Source organism: Cibotium barometz, chromosome 53, assembly GCF_041138505.1.
Source record: "Cibotium barometz isolate CiBa-2024 chromosome 53, ASM4113850v1, whole genome shotgun sequence".
Taxonomy (NCBI): Eukaryota; Viridiplantae; Streptophyta; class Polypodiopsida; order Cyatheales; family Cibotiaceae; genus Cibotium; species Cibotium barometz.
Window position 1 is genome coordinate 3,148,275 of NC_141098.1, and position 10,325 is coordinate 3,158,599.

Here is a 10,325-nt window from a genome sequence, read left to right on the forward strand (position 1 = left end):
AAGGAGATCTTTTTATTTTTCCCACATCACATTCTTAATGGGAAAGAGATTTCATTTGACCAGACATTCCTTGAGGATTCGGTTTTGAAGAGGCTCTTCCGTGACTTTGAGAATCACCTTAGGTTCCAATTCTAGATGTCTTTGAGCGGGTATAGTTATTTATCATCATCTAAAATATGGTTAGGATTTGGCACATACTTTTTGAGCAAGCTAACATGGAAGAAATTGTGAATCTTCAAATGCAAAGGGAGCAAAAGTTTATAGGCATGCTCTCCAATCCTTCGACCACATAGGCTCCACAATGTCTAGGTGCTAACTTCTTGTACTTTTTCCGAGGCAAAGAAGCCTTTTTTGGTCGAACTCTTTGAAACACCATGTAACACTCCGTATCTCAATACTTCTAGATCCAGGTCTGAATTCCAAACAGAATTCCTGGAATTCTGTCAACTTGATCCTCAGATCAAAATCAAAAGTCTTAACTTAGTTTCAGATTTGGTGGGTGTTTTGAGTGCATTTTTCTTGAACTGAGCACATCGTCATTGACAAAGGAATTAGGTCTTGGTCAATAGTCTGAATCAGAGTTTGGGTCTGGAAAGGTTCTTCCTAAACTATCTTTCTCAAAGGTACTATTTCAATTTCTCTTTTTCTAAATTTCGTTCGATGAATATTTGCTTATAGATTTCTAAAACATGGATTTCTTAAGAGGAATAAATAATCATTTATCTCGATCTCCGACTTCGATATTTTAATTGAATGTTCTCATTACCATCTTAGTGAATATGAAATAGTAGAATTTTCTCTCATATATTATCTACCTATTCATTTTTCTAATTTTTACGAAAATTAACAGAAGATTAAAGAGAACCCTTATTTAATTATAAAGATTCTATATGCATCTAATTATGCATAAAATCCAATTCTGATGAAAGTCACACTTTTATCATCATAAAAAATCATTTATGATGGGAATCACTCTATTAACATGAAAGAATTTCTTTTATGCATATATTTATGCATACAAATCATTTATGATGAAAATCACACTTTTAATATAAAAAATTATCTTTTATGCACCCATTTATGCATGAAAACCATTTATGATGAAAGTAACACTTTTATAATAAAAATAATAATCTTTTATGCATAAGAATCAATTATGATAAAAGTAACACTTTTATAATAAAAAATAATCTTTTATGCATACTTCTATGCATGAAAATCAAATATGATAAAAGTAACACTTTTATAATAAAAATAATAATCTTTTATGCATACCTCTATGCATGAAAATCAAATATGATAAAAGTAACACTTTTATAATCTGTCTTGATGAGTAGAGGATTCCTGGCCCTTATTAAACCCTCGTACTCTACAGCAAACAAAGACTCAAGAATAGAATCATCAGTAAATGGCTCAAGAGTATCTTGTGGTAGAGTGTGACTAACCTCTTGAGTTGGCCGCCCGTGGGTGGAGATGGATCGGCGGGTGCCAACAACAACTCTTCGGGAGCGAGTGTTAGTGGAAAATTCTAAAGGTTGAGAAAGAAGTCTAGAAAATATACAGTCGGTCCGAGATTTGTCAGTAGGGTGGAGCACGTGGGTATGGATTAAGTAATTTACTTTTGCAACATTTGAATATATAGGGTAAGTAGGATTAGGTGATGAACTTGATGCTTCTTCTTGACCCTCTTTGGAACTAAGGGGTGTTTGGCTGGGTTTGTGGAGCTTCATAAATTCTTGCAGCTTAGTGATATCCTCTCTGGAGATATGTTAGGATACTCAATATGTATTTTATCAAAATTGTAAAGTATGGTGGTCAACATGGCTTCTGGACGTTTGTGGATATTCTGATATAGTTTAAGAATACCAAATGGATGATATAGTGTAGACTCACAAAGATTTAAATGTTGGTGAGTATTATGTACTTCTAACCACCCATAGCTTATGATCCATTGGTAACTGTGAGCTACAACCTTGTAATTGGCCGGTCTTTCAGGAATATCATCTGGAACAAATAGGTCTAATTTATCGACACTGTTATCGAGGATGTCTGAGTTTTGTAGCACTACGAAGGTTGAGCACAATGGACAGAAGAAAATATCCTTAGGATCAGTCAGTACTAGGTCTCCTCGAAAAATTTCCATGATGACAGAAGGGTCAGCATCATGCTCTGTATTTTGTTTAATAAGTGTTAGTTCTCCTAGCTCAGATCATCAGACAGATTGACATCATATTGTAGTAAAGAGAGTGTTAGTGGAGACAAAAAGAGAGTCAAAGTTTGAGGAGGGACCTGAGGAGTTACTGGCAACGAACCTATCTCCAAGGCTCGCTCAAGGAGTAGTCGCATCTCGCCGGTTGGCTCTTGTCTTTGGCTGCGTTCTTGGATTGCCACAGCTGGCGCTCCAACTCTTGCATGCGTGAGTCCTTGGTGGTGAGAAGATCTGATATACTTGTTTCTCACACCATTCTTGCGGCATCCAATTCTTCAAATTGCCTTGTTGCTGCCTCCTGTGCTCGTCTAGCTACAACTTCCATTCCTTGAGCCTCTATAATCTTTTGAAGTCTTTTTGTGGCGAAGGCTTGACTTGCTTGGAGCTGCTGTGTAATTTGCAGCATTGCCTCTTTGTGTGTATCCATCATCTTTTGCATTTCCAAGTTTTTGGTGTGCTGATGGTCTCATTGAGTGATCGTTTTTTTTTTTGCATTTGCTCTATTGCTTTTTTCTCTTTCTTATTGGAGTTGGAGCAGTCTTTGTCTGCCTCCTTAAGGGTTGTGGATAATGAATTCAGTTTGCCTTGTAGTTCTTCTTTCTTAGCTTGGGAGGTATGCTGGAGCTCCTGTAGCTATTTAGTCTGGATAGTTGCTTGTTCCTTGTTATGTGCTACTTCCCTTTGAATTGGCTTCTTTGCTTGTTTCAGCTGTGCTTTCAAGTTTGTATTTTCCTTGATTTTTTAAGGTTTGACTAAGAGCAAGATTATTGTTTTCAAGTGTTTGGTATCTCACTTTCTGCTCCTCGGTGTGGCGGCGGCGACAGCCTTTAAGCTTTTTAGGATTACACCTCTGTGTGTTGCTTCTGCTGTTGTTAGATGCTCTTGAAGTGTTTGAACTTGATTGGTAGCATCCTGGACCTGCTTCCATAGCATTGCATTTTTGTCTCATGAAGCATATGAGTTGTAAGAAGATGGCATCGCCATACTCTCTACTCTTGTTCCCAAAGAGAAGCACTTGTTGTTGCTGCTCCTTCCAGTCCAGAGTGTGGCAATTGCAAGAGTCCTTCCAGGCCTTTCATAGTCTCATGAAAGAATTTGTCGTAATCCATGTTATGGAGGAAAGATGTCTTTGGAATCCCCTATGAATCCAGACGTTTCCTTTTACTGGGGCTTGGTTTCTCTTCAGTCCTTTGTCGTTTCCATGTATCCAGTGGCTCTTCGGGGAGTCCTTCTTGGAGTGATGTGGCTTCTTCGTGGCCTTGGTGCTCTGCTTCTGGCAACGCTTCCTGCTGCCAAGTCTCTTTAAATGCAACTTAGTAGAAGCAGTGTATCTGACATTGTTGAATTTTTAAGAGGGGAAAGATTTTTGAAAATCCATTGTGTCGTACTTGGAGGGGGGGTTTGATGATGTGTCTGTGCTGCCGTCCCCTTTGGAGGCGCTGACAAGCTGAGACTTGATGCTTCTTGCTGCCCCAGTACTTCCTAGTATGATGCTATTTCCTAGGCTATCTTGGCCTCTATTCTTTGTGTTTCCTCAGCAACGTCAGGCATAATTCCTCTCATCTTCTTTTCAGTCTTCTTCTTTCTCCCTTTCTTGAGCTCCTTCATGATTTTCTTTGTTTTCATTAATATGGCTTGTCCTTCCTGCATTTCTTTAGAGGTAAGTGGTGGTGGTGCTATTTGTATTGCCAGTTACATCCTTTCTTTTGGTTCCAGATCTGGAAGAGGTCGCTGAGCTATGTGATTCAGCACCTATGTCATCATATAAGGGTTGCATATCTTTGACTGGTGTGCCTTTAAATAATTCTTGATTTCTCTATGGATGTAATAAGCCCAGTCATCTTCTTTTTCTTCATGTACTTTGGCTATCCTATTAAGGGGAACCGTGTTGTACTTGTCTACTGGCTTTACTTGCATTATGAGTAACATTGCTATGCAGGCCTTTTCTGTCACCTCATCCCTGATGTTGTCATACTCAGCGCCATTGGAGTTGTAAGAACTTTTCTTTAGCATGGCATCAAGGGACATCTTTTCGTAATTATGAGAGTGTATCTTAAGTGGTGGTGGTAACTGTAGGGCCTCCCATATCAATTCTTATGTGATTAAAACCTGCTCTATGGTTCCATCTGCTTTAGTTACCTTTCCCCTCTTAGTGGCCTTGTCATACTCTGCACACAACTCTATATCAATGGTTCGGGGAAGACATTCTCCCAACCGCCCTAGGCCAACCGCCCTAGGCAACTCTCTCTAGTTTTTCCTTGACTTTAGCATCCTCCAAATATGCACGCACTTAGGGTTGTGGTATTGCAGAGCTATCTTTCTATGTGTAGTGTGGACTTCCTTGCTTATGATTCTGCCATGGAATGCCTGTGCATACTGACCCAAATAGCTCAATTTCGGGCCCAAAACTGCACTCCACAAGGTTCTCATTAGCACTGTGTTCGAAAGGAATTACTAGTGACACAAGGCTATTACAAGGGCAATACAAAAATATTGATGCCCAAAGTCCACCAAGAGCCCATTATTTTGCAAATACCTACAGATACAAAGAAAAGGACAGTAAAGGAATTCAGAGCCAAATCCTGACTAAAACAAATGCTAGGAATGTACAAACCTTGGTGTGGAGGAAGAAGCCAATCCAATAGGATGAACTAAAGATAACAAACCCGCTACTTGTACCCACCACAATAGAGGAGCTAGGCAATGTTATTGAGAAGAAGAAGGAAAAGGTGCAACAAATAGACACAGATACAAAACCCAATCAATAGGATTCAGTAGAAGCACTCTTCAGTTGGATGGAGGGAAAGATCAAGAACTCTCACACGGAGTTAAAAATGATTGCAACAAAACAAATGCCCAGAAGTGCCATAGTACCAACTTGGTTTCCATGGCAATAAACAAAATAAAGGTATCCATTACTCAAAAACAGATACAAGGTAAAAACAGGGATCATTCACTTCATCTAACTTTGAATTCATGATTTGAGTGTCTAAGCATGAAAGAAACTTAGGGTATCAACCTTGCACACACTCGACACAAAATAGTTCACGTCGTGAACTGGTTCAAAATGGTTCATGTCGTGAAACAGTCCACCAAACAGTTCATGTCGTGAACCAGTTCTCAAAGGTTCACATCGTGAAATAGTCCAAACAGTTCACTCTGTGAACCAATTCTCAAAGGTTCACACCCTGAAACAGTCTAAATAGTTCACACCGTGAACTGGTTCTAAAGGGTTTACGCCGTGAAACGGTCACATTTACTTTGACTAATCATGGGAAGCCATGTGGCATTCTTCATTAAGGTAGCCGCCCAGTCTAATGGCCATGCCATAAAATCAATTTTCTTTCCCTTTTTGTCCATTTTGCGTTCGTCGTCTTCATCATGTGCACGATCCGCGAGCTTGCATCTCCATGATTTCGATTCCCATGTGACCATCTCCCTACGATATCCACATATCCAGGTTGAGGTGGGAGCATGTACCTTGCCTTTGCGTTTTCTTTTCGTGTTTTCAGTTCTTTCCTTCTTGAGCATAAATTGCATGATCAGAAGTTCACTAATATTGGCAAAAGTTTCATTAATTGCATAGTCGTGGTCGATTGCTCCCCATATCTTCAAATACATACATTCTCATCATCTCACAAACCTCGCAATCCATTGGTAAATCACATCTTGCACTCTCACGGTACTATATATTCACAAAAATTGGTTGGTTTTGCTGCATATGAATTTTTGTTTCCGTGACCTACCACTTCATAAAGTACACTCACCCTACAACTAGGTATAAAAGGAAACATGTTTCACGAAACTTAACCCTACACTTTCACGAAAATACTATTTCATGGGTTTAGACCATTTCATGATTTTAGGCACTTTCACGGTTTTAACCTGTTTCACGGAAACATGTTTCACGCGGAACTTAACCCTGCACTTTCACAGAAACATGTTTCACGGAACTTTACCCTGCACTTTCACGATGTTTACCCACTCACGGGTTTTGTACCTTGTCATCTCATGGTACATTAACCTGCACTATCACGATGTACACCTTCTCAATTTGAAATTCATACCTCCTTATTTGCTCACACCACTAACACGCTTCTCATCAAATATAACCTTGAGACACTTCAAAAAAGAAAAGAGAAGAAGAAGAAGAAGAAGAAGAGAAAGAAACAAGACATGGCACATGCCCTCACCAGTCATTAGACTCACCTTCTTCTCATTGTTACAGATGTCAACCTCAACCACCTCTGACCCAGAAGCCGAAGAGAATCTGTCAGTGACACAAGCTAGTGCAACTGGATCACCAGTTAGTAGAAGGAAAAGAATACGCCAGCTTACATTTGAAGACCATTTATGTCCCTTATCTGATCTTTGAAAAATTTTCCCTGATTCCTTATTTACGCCCTTCTCATCATTGTATAGCTAGTTTCCAAGTTGACCCTTAGGCACCCACTGCTGAGTATTTTATCTGGTAACTTTAGTTGTTTTTTGCGTATGGATTGTGGGGTTGATGCCTTTTCTGGTACGTGAGCTGCTGTTACCGTGCCTGGTGTTTCCATATCCTCAATCATGGATTGCTTCCCTTTGTTTATTGGGGTCCATAAGGGCACATAAATGACATTGTTGTCCTTGTTCAGTTGTGCCGTTCTCTTTTTCCATTATTGGATATATTACACAGTTTACTGGCACAAATCCAAGATCGTCCCAGGATCCTTTCCCCCTCCATCGATCCTGCAGGGCATAACAAACACCTTCCCAACCAAGGGATTATTTTTGATGGAAACATCAACACTTAGAAATCCCTCAGCTTTTGTAGTTGTCAAGTGCACACTTCGTACTTGTGCATTGGTGGCCTCAAGGTGTGGTTTGTCTAGAGCTACCCATGTCTCATATGAGATCAGATTATGACTTGATCCCATATCTATCAATGCAATGCTTGTTGTATGACTTTTAGTCATAGAGACTCCCACCCTAAGCCGTGTTGGCTCAATGTCCAGTTTGTCCTCGTCAAGGAGAGTTAGTGAAGCCATGTTCACATGTAACATCCTCTTCTTCTGGAGTATCTGTTTGGCCTTGGCCTCTCTTGCCTTAGCTTCTTCTTGAGCTTGCTTAATTTTTTCTTTTGCGAGCTCCTTCCGTTGTTTTAAAAGACATTCTTGCAAGAGCATCTCTTGGGTCAGTGGTACAAAATATTTTTAAAGCTTGCTTCCATTGACGTAACCCTCCATTTGTACGCCCTCAATTCTTTCAATTTTAACCAACCCTTGAGGTGTGATTTTAGACACTCAGAAAGGTTCTAACCCTTTGTACTTGAGTTTCTTTTTTCTGGAGTTACCTACACGATACATGAGGACAAGGTCCCCCGTTTCTAGTTCCTTTTGTTTCAAGTTATTGTCAAATCAATGTTTTCTTCATAATTTTCGACAATAAGACCATGTGATGTAATTAGTCTGGTTTCATCAAGTTTCTCTAAGTATATTAGCCTTTCAGCTAATGCATTCTCAGTCGAATGTTCTTGTACTATAATTCTCAAGCTTGGAACTAGGTACTCCATATAGGCATTACCGCTTCAACACCATCAGCTACACGGAAGGGAGTATATCCCATCGCTACCTTATACGATGTTTGATATGCCCATAAAGTTGTCGTCAGCTTATGTTCCCAATTTGCTCGACTTGCTTCTAATGTTTTTGTCAAGATAGTACATGAAATCTTGTTTGTACTCTCCACTTGACCATTAGCCTGTGGGATAATAAGGGGATGACTTCCAGTGGACTATAAGGAATCCAACAAGTAAGTGATCAATCACCTCATTAATGAAGTGTGAATTGCAAAAATGACTGACTAACTCTAATGGGCAAACGAATATCGAGATGATTTGTTCATATAAGAACTTAGCTGTTGTTCGTACATCAACTCGCTTAGAGGCTCTGTCCATTTTATGAAATAGTATGTGGCCCATAATCACATATCACGCTTGTGATGGATGCGCAACTGGACTAATAGGTCCAACAAAATCAATTTTCCATTTCTCAAAAGGTTGCCTTACAATAATAGGGGTAAGTTACGGGATAGCAAATCGCTAACACTCTTCACATCTTTTAACAAACTCCATGGTGTCCTCGAACAACGTAGGCCACCAAAGTCTTGCTTGAAGCACCTTACGAGCTGTAATCTCTCCACCAAAATGTCCTCTAGCTATCCTTGAGTGTGCTTCATCCAATATTGTGACCCACACGCATCTCCTTAAGACATTGTCCTTACCTAGCTTGTATAGTTCTCTAGCAATTAATTGATAAGGTGCAGCTAGCTTAACAAGCCGTCGCATTATATCTTTGTTCAAGGGTCGTTCCGAGAAACCATAAGCTAGATAATCTGATATTTCTTCACTCCATTCGGACACCATGTCCAGTTTGAATAAACAAGCATCAGGGAGGTCATCATCAACACCCGTTTGGCTGGTTCCCCATTTGGAATCCTCGACATATGATCGGCCAACACATGCTATGTTCCCTTTCTCACCGTAACCGCCGTGAAGTCAAATTCCAATAGTAATAATAACCAGCATGTAATTCTTCCAGTGATGCAAGGCTTGTTCACCAAGTATAATAAATCCTGATGGTCCACAAAGAATACAAATTTGCTAACCAATAGGTAATGTCGATACTTCTTGATAGCATAAACCATGGCCAACCCTTCTCGTTCTGTGGTGGTATAATTCACCTCTGCATCATTCAATTGGCAACTAGTGAAGTAGATTGGGTAGTCCAATTTGAACTCACCAGGGTATGCCAATACGCATTCAATAGCAAAGTTTGATGCATCGATTTGCACATGAAATATAAGGTCCCAATTAGGTCGTCTCAGAATTGGCACGCTGTGGTGGCCAATGCTTGTTTCAATCTATCATATGCTTCCTGGCATTCTTCAGTCCATTCAAAGATAACGAGTAGCTTATATAATGGTCTGGCAATTTCAGCATAAAATATTATGAAGCGGCGATAATACCCAATGTGGCCCATAAGTCTCTGCACACCTTTGTAATTAGTGGGTGGGGGCAATTCCAAGATCAACCTGATGCAATTCCAAGATCAACCTGACCTTGATTGCATCAGTTGGATATACCCTTCTTAGAGACAATGTGTCCCAATATCACATCGTGTTTAACCCAAAATTGGCACTTTAAATGGTTTACGGATATACGATACAATCGACATCGCTCAAACACTTTACTTAAGAAAGTAAAATTGTCTGTCCATAGAGAGTGTGTACACAGATCATCAATGAATACCTCCAACCACTTTTGCAAGTAGTCCTTGAATGCTATGCACATTAATTGTTGGAATGTTGCTGGGGCATTGGTGAGACCAAAAGGCTTGACTTTGTAAGCAAACGTCCCCCACATTGTATTGAAGGTATCTTATGTTGGTCTTCGAGTGTTATAGACACTTGATTATAGCCTGAAAATCCGTCTAAGAAGCTATAAGCTTCTTCACCAGCTACTCTCTCCAAAATGTGTTCGGTATAAGGCAATGGGTAATGGTCCTTCATAGTAGCTACGTTAAGACCGACACATACCCTAAGTTTCCCATTCTTCTTTGGCACTATTACGATTGGTGACAACCAATCCGTATGTTCTATCTCATAGATGAAATCCGCATGTTCTATCTCATAGATGAAATCCACATATGAGTTTATCAATTTCCTCCTTTATCAATCCGCATATGAGTTTATCAATTTCCTCCTTTATAATTGTCGCATATTTAGGATTAATTTGGTATGGTTTTTGCCTGGTTAGTCTTGATCCATCCATGATTGGGATCATTATGTTGCACCACTTCAAGTGGTACACCCTTCATCTCTTTGTAGTTCCAGGCAGGAAACAATCCTTAAACTCTTTAAAGGAGAGCAACAAGCTCATTTTCTTCAGCTGAAGTCAAGTCCTTAACGATATAAATAGGTTTGGTTTCCTCCCATGGTTCTGCAATATATAAATTTCCTTGACTTTAGCTGGTTTGGGCCATCGTATGATGTGGATAACCCATATTCCTTAACTCTTTTGGCCGTCAATCGGACCATCTTTCGTTCGTCGATTGTGTATGTTTTGAAATGGTCT